Below are 14,964 nucleotides of genomic sequence, written 5' to 3' on the forward strand. Positions count from 1 at the left end.
TCAAAGACACACTTTTTAAAATGAACATCTTTCATTTTTATAACCTCTTTATTAAGAAAGTTACTTTGACAATATACTCATTACTTATTTATATTATTCATAAATATAGTCTATTCATAATATATCTTGCTTTTTAAAAAAATCAGTCTGCTCAAATGAACACGGGACCAATGCATACATATTTACTCTTAAATCATAAAATTACAAGTGAGCATGAGACGTTACATCATGAATTTATATTCTTCAAGATTATATGATAAGATTATCTGACAACTTACAGAGACTGCCAGGGCTGTTTCTAATTGAAAAGGGCTATCAATACCTCCCATAACCATTCCCTATACTGTACGTAACCAGCAGTATTTTTACAAGAACATTTGAAAACATTTTGCAATGGACTCAGATTTCACTAACCTAGGGGTGAGGGGAGTATCACTGAAATAAATGTTCTACTTTTAAATTTAAGACAATACAAGTAGCACTTACCCTAGCTGTACCTTTCCAATAACATCACAGAAGTTATGCACTTTGTGACAGCCCCTGCGTCTCGCCTCACAGTTTTTCTGGAATGAGTTCTGCAGTAACCCTTACCTTGCTGAGAAGGAAGCTGAGGCATGAGCCGGGAGAGGGTAATGAACTGTACTATCAGGCTCCACTTCCCAGTGCCTACCCACTGGGATAAGAAATGTCCCTGCACAGCATTATTTAAGACAATGACACAAAGTTGGCAGTAAGGAATGCCTATCAATAACGCTATTGAAAAGAAGTATGTGGATGCTTGTGTGAAGCACAGCACCGTAATCCTGTTGAAGAATAATTGCTGTTGCTAACAGTTTTACCCTGTTATGAAAATGCTCCGCAGAGCTGTAGCACAGACTTGTTGAGATAACACAGAGTGTAACACTTACACAAAAGCCCATGTCAGTGCCAAGAATCTCTCTATTCAACCATTTTTCTCACCTGCAGGGTTACTCTGTATAACAGTAATGATCTGACTCCGCACATTAGGTAAAGATTAGCTAATGGAATAATATATTCAATACAGTGAATTTCATTAAGAATCAAAGCCCTTTAAAATACAAAATAAGTATGTTTGTCACACCAATTTGGCAAAGGGAAGAAGACTAATACATCTCTCTTCAAGAATACATAAGTGGATAACCTTTTTTCATATCCCTCCAACAAGCAAATTCTCAAATATTACTTCATCAAAAAAATAGATGCTGGCATTTTCAATAGAATTTGATACTGTTAAATTTACCACCAAAAAGCAGTATGCAGGCAATGTGAAACAAATGAAAATGACCTGCGTACTTACTGCCCTAATTGTCAAAATGCCCATATCCAGATCTCAAACAGTTCAGAATGTCTTGGACATTCCGTTGGCACAGTTCATGAAAAGAACAGCTTTCAATCAAGCACTGCCTGTCCTGCTTGCATTCACATTTTTCCACGGAATCAACAGTTCCCTCATCCCTTTCTGTAAGGTCCTTCCTGATGGCCCCTTGTCTAAGTGTCACTGACTAATCTGCTCACTGTGACAAGCAGAAGTCTTTAACCTGAAGGAATCATTCTTTGTTTCTGAAACAAGAACACATTTATCTAATTTAATCTATTGACTAAGTGCACAGGAGAGGGATACAATTTGCTACTTTGTGTTTATTGGTCATTTAATAATATTTTATACATCCTGGGAAAGTTCCTGAAACCTTATCATCTCTTCCTTAGTGAACATCGGTCTAGAGACTTTTCAAATGTGTTCTCTCCTAGAGGTTCAGTCAAAATAATATAAAATCTCAAAATGAATCAATCTGATGTGCTGATGACTTTTCTAATATTTTTACTAATTAGGGCACACTTGTAGTCTATGAATACAGGAAATGATAAACATTGAACTATTAAATTTCACTGGTATTTGGCCACCCTCAAAATATCTCACTTACACACACACAAAAGTAAATTGAAAGTCTTTAATATAATTTTCAAGGGTAAATTATCAATGCAATGTGCCCTGACTATTTTATCTCATATACAAGCTCCCTCTGCAGGTAATAACAAGAGTTAGCAAACATATTTGTAGTAGCTAAATACTACTACCTACCCTATTCTCTCATTTGAGTAAAATGATGTTTCCTGAAAATTTGTGATTGACAAATAATTACCTTATTCTCCACCCTGGTTAAGAAGGTAGCCTGGCCTGGCAGCATGCCCACACTTATCAGTCACCCTCAGGCTATTCACATTATGGGGGGGACACAAACAACAAAAACAAAACCTGTTTACACTTAACCAGCTGAGGGCCAAGTGCCCAGCGCACGCTTCATTCACCTTCTGAAGGCAGAGCAGGCAGTCAAAGAAGGTGCCTTGAAACCAACTGACAGGAAAAGACAGAAACTGTTTTAAATGAATACACCACACATTTTATCTTAATCTTTCTCTCGGGAACTCCAAAACTGAGGAGAATATTTATTTTTTTAAACAAACTTTTATTAATTTAACATAAAAATGAAAATTTGAAAGACCATTATCTACACTGCAAATGCCATTACCTCTTTTGTAATATTTGTTTCAAAATTGCTTTTAATCTATCTTTAACCAAGACCCACTTTTGCCAAATGTCCATCCACCAGTTTGATATACATTAGGGTGCCCACAACAGGGAAGGGTGAAGACCAGTCTCAAATTCTGGGGGACAATGTGTAAACCCAAAAGTAGCTTAAAGGGAATGTTTGATGACGTCGATTCTATGATTTCTCCTTTCCAACACCCATACCACCCCTTTATAATATGTAAATAATGAATAGAAACAAGCCAAATCTAATTTGATTTGCCTTACATTAATTGATAACCTTATAAAAAAAACTGTTTTCTTTTTAACTTGTTTCTTTTGGCTTGGTTTGATTTTCTGATACAGGGACTCCCTGTAAAACCCAGACTGGTCTCCAGCTCATGACCATTCTTCTGCCTCAGCCTCCTGTGTGCTGGGATTACATTCTTGTACCACCACACCCCACAAAGGTGATGCTTAAAAACAAAACTGTTAATGAGCAAATGAAAATTATAGGATGTGGGTGTGGTTCAGAGACAGAGCACTTGTCTAGCATGCACAGGGCTCCAGATCTTACCTCAGCACTGCAAAACTAACCAAAATGTAAACATGGATTAATTTTCATGCTAATTACAGAAACAAAAATTCTATGTCACTAGATTTTTTTTTACCCCAAGGAAACAAAGAAAATAAGGCAAAGGAATTTTAAAATGTAGGATGTCTGTGTATTTTAAAACCAGTAACAATATGAAAGCTGCCTTTTGTGTGCCTTGTGGGTACCACAGCACTCACAACAGAAAAAGCAAAGGGTATTAACATTCCTCTTTATTTGTCTATTGAAGTAAACAGAGAAGGCACAACTATCCAGGCATTATCTTCCCCATGACAGAGATGCCTAGGGCACTGTAACTCTAGTCTATGATTTCTATTTGTTGATGCATCTGAAACTACATGAAGCAGTTTTGTACTGTATCCATCTTTTTAAATATGGAAAACAAGACATGGAGTATGTTCAGCCTATCTATCTCCAGTATACCCGTGTCAGTTCACAGGAAGCCCTCAGCAAGCTCTGTGAAAACATGAACAACTATAGAATACAGGAGCATACACACAAAACAGAACCCAAGGCTGCTCCCAACAGCCACAGAAAGCAGAAGATTCTAAGAACTATGACAACTTTAAGAATCCCAAAATTAGGAATACAAGGAAGGAGCTGGGAACGGAACACAAAGGGAGAAGCTTGCTTAGCAGCAAGTAAAAGGCATAGGCTCAGTTCCTAGTACTGGGGGAAGGGGGTGGAAATAGGTGGAGAAAAGGATGTGTAAGAAATGTAATTTCTAATCAATAACCACAGCACCCAACACTAAAAGACAGAGGCTTTTAATGCAGGAGAATAAAATTTCCCTGTGGAAGGTATATGTGGAGCGAGGAAATAAAAAGGAGAAAAATAAATGTTGCTTTTAAGTGAAGACAGAAAAATCATTTTTAACACTTCTTTTCTATGTGAGTGGAAGACGAGAGCTGATTACGTAATGGTATTCAACAGAAAATAAACACCAAGTATTGAGTTTATCAACATTTTATAACAGTTCACCCATTTTATGGAAAAGCAGTGATCACAGCACTTCAGTTTTTCTTTAAATAATTAAAATTAATTAAATTTAGAAATGAGCATTTTTAAAACACAACAAACCTCTCCTTTGCACTCTCTATAAATAAACAGGGTAGCTATGGTCTACAAAAGAAAACATCAGTCAGAACCAACATCACCTAGTCTATCCTCCAGCTAGCGGCTGCTTTGACAGGAACTGGGGTCAAATTATTCAGCCATCTAATCTCTGAGTGGTAATCAGTTCGAGGTGTAGACTGACACAACACGACCAGGGGAAGGATACTAACAGTGGACAGCATAGACAGTGTATGGTCCAAAGGCTGAAAACACCTTTGAGAGTAGAACAGAGTTGAACTCGCCACATCATTTAAAAAGAGATGCCATAATCATACCTGGTTTGCATTTTAAACTTTCATTAATTTTTACCACATAACTGTCTAAAAATATCAATGTGTCAGGATGCTCAGAATATAAATTGTTTGCTCATGTGTATATGGCTGGCAAAGAACAGGGGTTAAAGAGTGTACTTTGACAGCTAAACCTGCCTTTTTATTAGGACCACTCCGGCGCATCTTTTTGCCACTACTGTGCTAAAAATTTCATTGTTCGAATCAGAAAAAGACAGGGGCTCTGTATGCTTTTGTTCTGACAAAATAATATTGGTTTGATTTGATGGTCTGTCTTACCAGCTTCTGCCATCCTTCACAGCCAAAAACTAACAGTTCACTTTTATGTTTTTAGCTCACTTTTATGTCCTTTTCTTTTTTCTACATTTGATTAAAAAAAATCAAGGTGATTTAACATATTCTAAAACAGAACTAAGACTTGGTCATGTATTTCAGGGTGCTCCTCCAGTCTGATTTTCAACCCTACATTTCTAATTTTATAAAGTACTAGATCTAGCTCTTTTAAAAGGCTTCTAGGGGTTTAGATTTTCTGTCGTTCACACACACACACACACACACACACACACACACACACACACACACTGCACACCCAGCTGTAACTGGGCTTCTTTTAAGGAAACTAAAATTCAGAATTCAGAGACTGGGGTGCAATATCATGTCTGCCCTTTAATGTTTATAAGATGCTCCGCACAGATTTGGGAGAGAAAAACATCCAAGGCAGGACAGACTAGGACCGGTTCTCATCCCCTACTTTCTTGTCCTGCACTGATTAATGCTTTGCTCTGCAGAGGGAGACATTACATCCGGGCTAAGACAGACCTAAATTTTACCCTCGGGCAGAAATCTGATTTAAACATCTCTATTTAAAGTGACATTTGTCCTCCTCCTTTCAACTGGTTTCCCTAGAAATTCCCGGAAGTTGACATCATGACCTAAAAAGAGCCTGGTGGCTTTTGAGCAGCTCTCGTGACTGCCCCTGCACTAGGGCAAAGCTAAGTGCCAGAAGGAGTCAAGGTGGCCGGGAAACAGGTGCCCAGGTATCTGCAGCAACGAAGTCTGCACCACTTTATTGCGCTAAGAATTTAAGATCGAGGATCCCATACAACTCTAGTGTTGGCGATAAAAAGAAAAAAATCCTAAAATGTGTTCTTGTGGATGTTAACTGGCTGCCCTTTCTGAAGGGGGAAGTGTCTTCAGATTCCTGAAATCAGGTGTAGCATTTCACAATGCTGATCCCAAATACCAACTGATCAAAAATTCTAGAAAAGCAACCTCTATAACAAATAACAACACCCAAGAGTACAGTCTCCTGTGCGTTATGTAACAACTGCCATGAAAGTAAAAAAATGGAAAGAGAAAAAAAAAGGGATACATAATAATAATAATAAAAATCACCCAGTAAGCAAACACATGCACGTTACTAGCGGAGTCAACACCCTCACACTGCAAAGCATGGCGACTTTTGATATTATTAAGCAGTTTCAACAATGCTGGCAAGTTCCTACTAACCAAGGTAATCTAATTTCTGCTGCTTTTCAATCTAAATTGATTTTTTTTTCTTTTAGCTGTTCTGGTAATTGAACAAATTTATACAAGTGTGATGGGATTTTACTTACCACCACACAATGCATAAAATCCTCTATGAAGACAAACAGTATAGCTTCATAGAGCTGTATTTTTGTTGTAATTAAACAAATGGTATCTGGATTTGCTTTGTGCTTTCCAGACATTTCCAAAGCGTCTGCTGTAACCGCACTGTGTTTGAGGGTATTAGGGGTTTGGTTCCTTAAACTTATTCTTTCCAGGTAGTATTTGCTTGTCAAATGTAAGAAATTTTCCACAGGGGACAGGGCTGGAGAGAATAATAAGCTTTCCAAAACTTATTGAATTAAAATTTATTTTAGAAGTACCCAAACTATTACTTGCAATTAGTCTATCAGACCAATGACCTAAAAATATTGATTTTTAAAAGGTATTTTTAGCTGATTGGACCTTCCTATTCTTATGGCCCACGGCTTGCCTAAAAATAACTACTTACATCAAAATTACTAAGGAGGTTTTCTAGTTTACAATGCACGCTTAAGGAAACCTACGCAGCAGACTGAAGTGCCTGACTGCAGTCTGATGGGGGCTAATTACTCCTTGCTTGTGACCACACCAGGCCAGTATACTAAGTGTTATGACTCACAGTACCTAATTCCAGTAATTAACTATCTATCTGTATATTAAACAAATCATTTCCTTAAGCTGTTTCTTAAAGCATTTTTAAAAAGAGAGAAAGAGAAAGTCACTACTCTACCCAATCTTTGAGAACATCTCACGCAACTGAAAAGTTTAGAGAATAGTCCATCTATTTTTCTGATAAGATCACTCTAATTATAGTAATCTAATGATTAAGTACTTTTTTAACCTTTAATCAAGAATTATTTGCAGAGGTGAACACTTGGGTAGGCCTGAAAAGCTTAGTGTTATGTAACCAAGAGGCTAACCAACCTATGATTTTCCTCTAGCTTTCAAGTAGAAATGTTTTCATCTTTGTTCAAAATAGTTCCAAAACAGTTCTGGATTGAGGCAATGTGAACTTGTAAGCACAAGAGCTGAGCTGACCAACATATCAGGAAGAATCCAAGTCCATTTTACACCCAGCTACAAAAGTTGCTATTTTTAGTAGTTCATCGAAACCTTCCACTTAAATAGGCATACTTGTACATAACCTCCCTCCATAAATATGCACCTTATGTCTAGCACATATTACCTTGAAAATGACTGTTTTTGTTTTTACAAAGATCTACCTTGCTAAAGAGCAGGCAGGTGTCAAATGAGCCCCTGACCCTTCCAGACTCCTAAGCGGATACAAAGAATCAAGATCCCAGAGTACAAGCCTCTTGTAGGGAAAGTTCTAAAAATAGACTTGGCAGGATGCTCAGTTCCTCCATTCTTAAAATTGTATTTGATTCTTAAGCAAAACTCGCCTAACCTGAGTTCTAGTTATCAACACTTAGGCAAGTGGTAAACGTTTTCTATAAAATGAAAATGGAGCGTTCATAGGTGGGTACAGGTGTGTGACGCCCACATACTGCAATAAATCTCTAATGCTGTCTCTAGTGCATACTACATCTGTTAATAAACTATCGTTTAAATAATTTTTCACAAAAGTTAGGTCAAATAAATATTTTTATAGAAAACAGGGCAGTAACATTTTACGACTTGGGTTTGCAGATCGCCTGTTACTCTGACCTTCACATCTCTGTCAGTTTTCTCATAACCTATATGACTTAAGGACACTAAAACACACCCTAAAAATTTTAAGAAAGCACACACAGAAAGCTTCAGTACTGATCAAACAAAGCTTTGACCCTGAGTAAACCTTGGTTTTAAGCTCCCCATCCTCTCCACGTTTTGAGAAACATCCAGAAGCCTGGTGTTTCAGCTGATTGTGGAAACCGCAGCAGTAAAAACTCCAAGTGCTCATCTTAAATTAGGACTCACAGTGCTGCGTGTGAGATCTATGTATTTATATTATTTTTTATGACAATCGGAAGTTCGGCTGATTGCTTTGATGTTACTCTGCTAATAAAACAGGGCAAAAAGCCTGGAAAACAAAAGTTATTTATTGGAAATTCTCATGTCAAAACTTGAAGTAATTGGTTTGTTCTAGCCCACATGATTCAATATTCTGAATTCCCTAACTACCTGCTCCCAGGGCTATCTGCATTTCTAAATTCGTTTTCTGTTGCCAACACATACCAACCTAGTGATTGAAAATGGCAGCTGAAGTGCTTCAACTGCACGTTAATTTTTCTCTAAGTAGCCCAATTTCGTCGTCTAAATTCTAAGAAATCTCATTTTCACTGCATTTTATACCTTTGAAGATTTGTCAAATTCAGGATCATATAAAATAAAGAACAATATTTTCAAGGCAATTTTTGGATGATCACTAATAGCTCTCAAGGATGGTATGTTTTCTTCCTAATACTTAGCACTCAAAGCAGAGGAGTTACGCACAACTGGAGCACAGGAGTCACAATTACAATCAATTACACCCCCTCCCCACCCCAATACTACAGTACTTCTTTGGCTAGTGAACAAAGCAGATGAACAGCTATCATAAAATGATCGCAGGGTGATGCTCTCCATTGGAAAGGCACTAAAAAAAAAAACACATCTTGATCTGAAAACAATTACCACCCCATTAAACAAAAGACTAAAATATTTAGGCAATTAATGGTGAGTTTTTCCACTCTGAAACTGCTACATTAGAATTCATTTCCACTATTAAAATAGAAGCTAGGAGTCCCAACCCTGAGTAAATAATCCTTCCTCCAAAGTAAGAAGGTCAATTCCTGGCCAAAAGCAAACATCACAGGTAAACCAAAAAGAAAAAAAGACAAGGAGGAAGAAAAAGAAGGAAGGAAGGAAGGAAGGAAGGAAAGCAAGCAAGCTAGCTTGCAATTTTCAACCATTCTGTGTTTACCTTTAAAAATCAGTTTTAAAAAACTAAAGTGAAATAAATACAAGTAATTTTTCTCAGAAGAAAATAGTTCTCTCTTGACCTCTCTGCCCTCCACAAATGCCCCACAGACCAGTTTCTTATTTCTTTCTTCACTCAAGTTCTGGGTTGCTAAAAGAAATTCAGACAACAAAGTGTTCTACAGATGCTGGAAAAAAACTGAATCAAACAAAAGCCGTGTTTTTCTTGAAAAACAACTTTAAGCTAAACAAAAAAGTGTCCAGTGCTTGACAAAAATTTAAAGATGAAAACAAAACGGTATCTAAACACAACTACCTCTATTTAAATAAGTCATAAAATTTGAGTCTTTGTCACTTAGAAACCTTTTCCAAACTGATACTTGTATCAGAAGTTGTGTTAATAAAGCTCACATGGGCTTTTAATTTTCAACAAGCTCTACTTCCTTTTATTCCCTATTAGTTTAGCAAGTATATAAAAGTTTCCGATGTGTGTCTTATCACAAAATAGCTATTGTTGTATAGTCTAATTGGAAGCTCTTCTAATTGTAATAACAGAGCAGAGTGTGTCTTAGAAAAGCTTTGGGTTAGACAGTAAGGCTTTCTCGGAGTGTTCCACTAAGGGCACCCCAAAAGAAACGCAAAGGAGACTATCCTAAAACAAAAGGTCACCGTTTTTCCTAAGAACAAACCATTTATCAATAGAAAATACTTGTCTTGCCATCTGCAAGCGCTGCAGAGCCACAGACAATGTTTCTTAGCTCACATAATTACGGAACAGGGAAAGTTGGGCAGCACAGCCCGGATGCTCCTTCCAGCCTGCACCCTTTACAATTCCCATTGCCCTTTGGGCCTCGGCTTGGACGCAAAAGGAAGACGGGCTGCAGTTTTCTCAATTGAGCTGAAGCTAAGAAACCTTTGATATGCTAATCACCCCCTTCAAACGGTAAGAATTCACACTTGCATTAATTCAAACAATTTGTGCAGCATGTGAAATGGCACCTCTTTTAGAGCGGGGCAACAAAAGGAACTCGGCAGCAGAGCATGCGTTCCTCGGGATTCCATCACGCACCAGTTTACTGGACGGCGGAGGGGAGAGACAAAGTTCGAAAACACACCTGAACTTAAACAGATTTTTTTTTCTTTTAGAAGGAGTCTCTTAAGAATTTCTAGTAAGCAGCAAAGCACACTACATTTATAGTTACCTTTGGCTAGGCTCAAGACAGTTCTATCCAACCTGGATGCTGTCACGGTCACCCCCAAAAAACTTCTGTATTTCTGTGGACGAATTAGTGGTTCTTTAGCGCCCGTTTCTTAAGGTTTACCCACCACAGACCCTGACTTAGCAAGCGAACTCCCAACAGTCAATCACTGACCAAACGGGCGTGCCTTTCTTCAAGGTTGGAACTAGATAGGAGGTGGGCAGCGTCAACTCGGAGGGCAGGCTCAAGACTTAGACCGGAGGGAGAAATGAATGAACCAACCATTGGGGAACGACGGCTCTGGAAAGAAGGAGCGAGCAGGGGGACCCAGAACCGGGAAAATGCCGAGGAAAAAGCAGCGGGGGGCGGGGGGCAGGGGGGCGCTCCTTAGAAACCTGGCCTTTGTAAGGGCAACCATCTGGTTGCCGCTGAGGCTCAGGCGCGCGCAGGCTGCCCGGAGGAGCTGCTAAGCAGCCTGGCACCTTTCATGAAGCAGGAGGAAAACATTTCCTCCGTCTGAATACGAGACAGCACGGTTTGTATCTGGAGGAACGGAATCTAGGGGCCGGGAAAGGGGGAAAGAGGGAAGGAGGGAGGGGGAGGAGTCCCCGCACGCCAGGGAAGGGCTATGATGGGCAGCGCAGGACGCTGCTTTTGGAGGACAGGCCGGAGCAAGGGCTATAAACACCCAGGAAGACGCACGTGCCTCGGCCTCTGCTCACAGGCAGCCCCGCGCCCGCTAAAGCCTCCAGCGATTTCTTCTAATCCAAACCCTGCAGTTCAGCGAAGAGGAAAAAAAAAAAAACTTTGCGGGTCCCAAGTGCAGGAGTCCCGCACACTCAGGGACGCCTTCTCGCTCCGGGTCGCCCTCGTCCCTGTGGTGTGGCGGAAGGTCTCGAATCCAGGAGCCCACGCCCGCGACCCCAAGAGTCTCCCTCCCCTCGCGCTCCTCCCACGACTTCTTCTCCCGGCTGCTTTCAACCTGGGGCTCGCACACGACCCAGCAGGCTCCCCACCCCAAAGGCAGCCCGGGAGCCCACGCCCCTTAACTTCTCCTGCAGGCCCAGCGCGGCCCGCTGCTGCCCTCTCACTGCCGGTCCCGGAGCTTCTCTGCCCTGGCCCCGGCCCGCCGAGTCCCCCGACCCCGCTACCCTCCCGCCCCGTCGCCGGGCTTCCCCGGCCCCAGCAGCAGGCGCCCCTAATCGCTGCCAGCCTCAAAACCGGCGCGGCCACATCTGGCTGTGCTTTTCTCTCATCCTCGCCTCTCCGCACCACCTGACCAACGACAAGAAACGACGGCCCGCAACAACTCATCTAAGCCCTCCCCCACCGTCCCCTTCCCAGGGACTCGCTCCCAGGGACAACCCACGGACGAGTCCCTGCCGAGCCTGAGGCCCAACACCTGGGGCAGGACAGCCAGGCCGAAAACGCACTTCACAGTCCCCTCCCCAGCCCCGCTGCGTAAAGAAGCAAGGGCACCTTCTGCTCCCCAAGCTTTTTAAGAAATGCTCCCCCCCCCCCCAATGCAAGATTAGGCTGGAGCTGCCTCGCAAGCCCGCACCCCCCGCCTTCTCGGTCCCCAGCAGCCAGCCTGATTCCCGAGAGCGTGACAATAGCCGCACGCGGCCCGGCGAGCGGGCTGCACCGCACAGAGTTCTGCGGATCGATGTCGGCGGGAAGGGCTGCGCACGAGTGGCCAGCGCGGGTCTGACCCGGCGCCACGGCCACCTCCGAGGCGTCAGCCCCATCAGGGGGAGCCCAGCAAACAGGTCTCCGAAGTCGGGCACAGAGGCACATGGTGGGCGCTTACCTCCGTGTGCGCCCCGGGGGGAGGGCCAATCTGGTGCGGGGAGCCGTGCGGGGACACCGGGCGCTAGAGAGGGGCCGCGGCGACCGGCACGGGGTGCTCCTGCTGCTCGAGCGCGCGCGGGGAGGCGGCAGCCGCGGCTGGCGGGCCGGACACGGCGCCGCGCGGCTCCTCGGCGTGTCCTCCGGCTCGAGTCTCCACCGCCGTCAGCCGCCGAGTCCAGCCAAGCAGCCCAGCGGCCCGGGCGGCTGCCGGGGGCTTAAGTCAACATCTTCCCGCAGTTTCCCACACGCCGCTCCGCGACCCAGGGGGGCTTTGCCCACACGCGCGCGCCTACCGCCGCACGCTCCCTTCGGAGCCAAAAAAGCAAAATTCAAAACCAAGAGATGCGAGGACGGTGAGAGAGAGAGCGCGAGGCTGGCGGAGGTGCGCCGACTCCGGAGTCTCCTGGCAGCGGCGGGGGGGACGGGCGCCGGGGAGCGAGGCCAAGTCCGTCAGTCGGTCGGGAGAAGCCCGGAGTGCGCGGGCAGCGCCGGCAGGACCTGCATCCGGCGCACGCACCGCCCCTGCGGCCTGGGGCACGACTCTGCCGCCGGCCCTTCCTCACATGTCGGGTCTCCTGGCTTGGGGGGTAGGGGGGCTCTGCGGACGGAGGAGACGAGGAACTCGGGTTCGGGGGGAAAGCGACGGGAGGAGCAGGGAAGAGCCGCGCCGCCGATGCACAGCCGCCGCCGAGGGAGGCTGGTCCCCTCAACAATCACCAAGAATCCTCCGGTAAGCTCCCGATGGCGCTCGGGCACCTCTGCGTGCGTGTGCGTGTGAGTGTGTGTATGTGTGTGTGCGTGTGTGAGAGTGTGTGAGCGCGGAGAGAGTGAGGAGAGCTAGAGGAGAGCAAGGAGAGCAGGGAGCGAGAGACGGGGAGCCCGAAGTCCTGACACGGACTCAGCTAGGGCTGAACTGGAGTCACCTCCTGCCTCCTCCTCCTCAGTCCCCACCCCCAGCCCCCCCACCCCAGGACTGCTAATCATATAAACATATGAGCACGGACCGCGGCGCAGCATCCGTCTCTCCCTCCCGCGTTTGCCAGCCAAGGGGCTTGTGCAAACTCCAAAGAAGACAGGCAGCTGAGTACAAAACGCGGAGCAGATAATCTAGAACTCATTGCGCCCAATGGCCATTTTCCACTCCATTGGAGCAGCTGCGGCAGCGGGGCGCCCGAGCGCAGGGCAGAAGGAGGAGGAGGAGCGAAGGGGGACACTTACAGGCGATCGAGCCTTTCGGGTGGCGGTGGCGACGGCCGAGCAGCCGCCCCAAGACTGGCCGGCCCGGGCTCGGCCCGGTGGGGCGGCCGCAGGGCTCTCCGGGAGGCGCTGGTGGCGGTGGCGGCAGGGGACGCGCGCGCACGGCCGCGGAACGCGCCCCAGAGGCGCCCGCGCAGGCTCGCGCCCCTCCCCTCTCCTCCCCCTGGCGATCGGCTGGCGTCCCCCCCACCCCCAGCCAAGTCGGGGGGTTCGGTATCCAGCCTTCACCCTCTGCACCCCGCCCCCCCCAACTCCACTCTCGGCGAGCCCGCTGCACGCTCTAAAGCCCGCGCGCACACACGCACTTTCCAAACATCGCTTTTATTTTGGGATCCCGGTGTAGGGGATCCCGGAGAGCTCGGTGTTCTGGCCACCGGGGGCTGGGCACTGGGGCCGCTGGGGCCTGCAGCTCGGGACCCCGCTCCCTATTTCCCCCTTCCCCTCCAGGCCCAGGAGCTCACTCCTTGCCAGGACTGCGCCCGGACGCTCTGGAAGCGTCTTTTACCCACCCCGTCTCCAGGTTTTCTCTGCTCCGCGCGCCCCGAGCCGGAGGCCCCGAAACTTTTAGTTTCCGCAGCCCTCCTTTTGTGTGACTGCTCACAGGAGAAAGGAGGTCTGTTCGCCGCGTCTGCCTCCGTCCGGCTGCGGCGCGCAGGGGACGCTCCAGGGCTAATGCGTCTTTGATACCTGAGATTTCCGGCGCGCTCGTTAACGAAAGTTACATTTTTTTTTTAATTGCGATGACTTTTTCTTTGTAGTTACATAGAGCTAGCTAAACTTTGACTTTATTGACTATATTTCACAAGAGCGTTCTGTTTGTTTTTTATTAAACTCACCAGGATATGCAACGGAAGGGAAGGAGACTGCAAGGCTTTGCTTGCTAGAACATTCATAGTCCTCTTAGGTCTGTCTCCCGTTTCCATATATTGAAACCGCATAAGCTCTTGTCCTCTGGAAACACTTCCTTGTCCCTCTCTGCTGACAGTGTCAGCAAACGACAGAAACAAGCTGAAAGGACCAGACCACAACAATACCTTGCTAGGAGAAAATAAATAAAAATAAACGTTTAAAAACTGGGTAAGCGTCTTCTGCCCAGGAGGTAAATAATCAAATCTGGATTTTTTTTTTTAATTACAAGATTTCTGAGCAGAAAGAAGTAAGTTTTCCATTGTATTCATAAACTACTGAGTTAATGAATTCAGCCATTTGCCTTTGAGAAACTGATTCTCCCAGATTTGAAACCTCTAAAAAACAGGATGAAACTTGAGCTTGTTTGCTTTCAGAAACAATATGTACTTTTTGTTACTGCGGGTATGTTGCAGTCACCACACTTCGGAAATCATTCCAAACAATGTTATTAAAATGTCAACAGGAGATTGCTCTGAAGACTCGAAGATTCTGAATAACAATTAGCATTTGCATTTTGTCACAGAGCCAAATATTTGCAGCAGTAAAGTCATTCAAATACTGGTCAATTTCGTTCTTGACTAGAAAATCTGAAGTTAAATGTGCATATATCCAAATCACATTATCATTCTCAGATTCAAAGAAGATTCTCCTATGACCCCCTTTCTTCTACTGGATGTAGGGTGCTGATAAAATGAGCAGTCTAGAGTGCTT

General features: G+C 44.7%; 1 protein-coding gene across 5 annotated transcripts in view; it reads right to left on the reverse strand.

Moving 5' to 3' along the window:
- The window catches only part of Adgrl2 (adhesion G protein-coupled receptor L2), a 175,305-nt gene extending 161,889 nt beyond the window's left edge, over positions 1–13,416 (reverse strand). For all 5 annotated transcript variants that reach the window (XM_059266431.1, XM_059266430.1, XM_059266434.1 and 2 more), the window contains exon 1: positions 13,306–13,416. The gene's annotated coding sequence lies outside the window, so the exon portion shown is untranslated. The remainder of the gene's footprint in view (positions 1–13,305) is intronic.
- Between the last annotated feature and the right edge of the window lie 1,548 nt (positions 13,417–14,964).

The sequence above is a fragment of the Peromyscus eremicus genome, chromosome 6 (assembly GCF_949786415.1).
Source record: "Peromyscus eremicus chromosome 6, PerEre_H2_v1, whole genome shotgun sequence".
Classification (NCBI taxonomy): Eukaryota; Metazoa; Chordata; class Mammalia; order Rodentia; family Cricetidae; genus Peromyscus; species Peromyscus eremicus.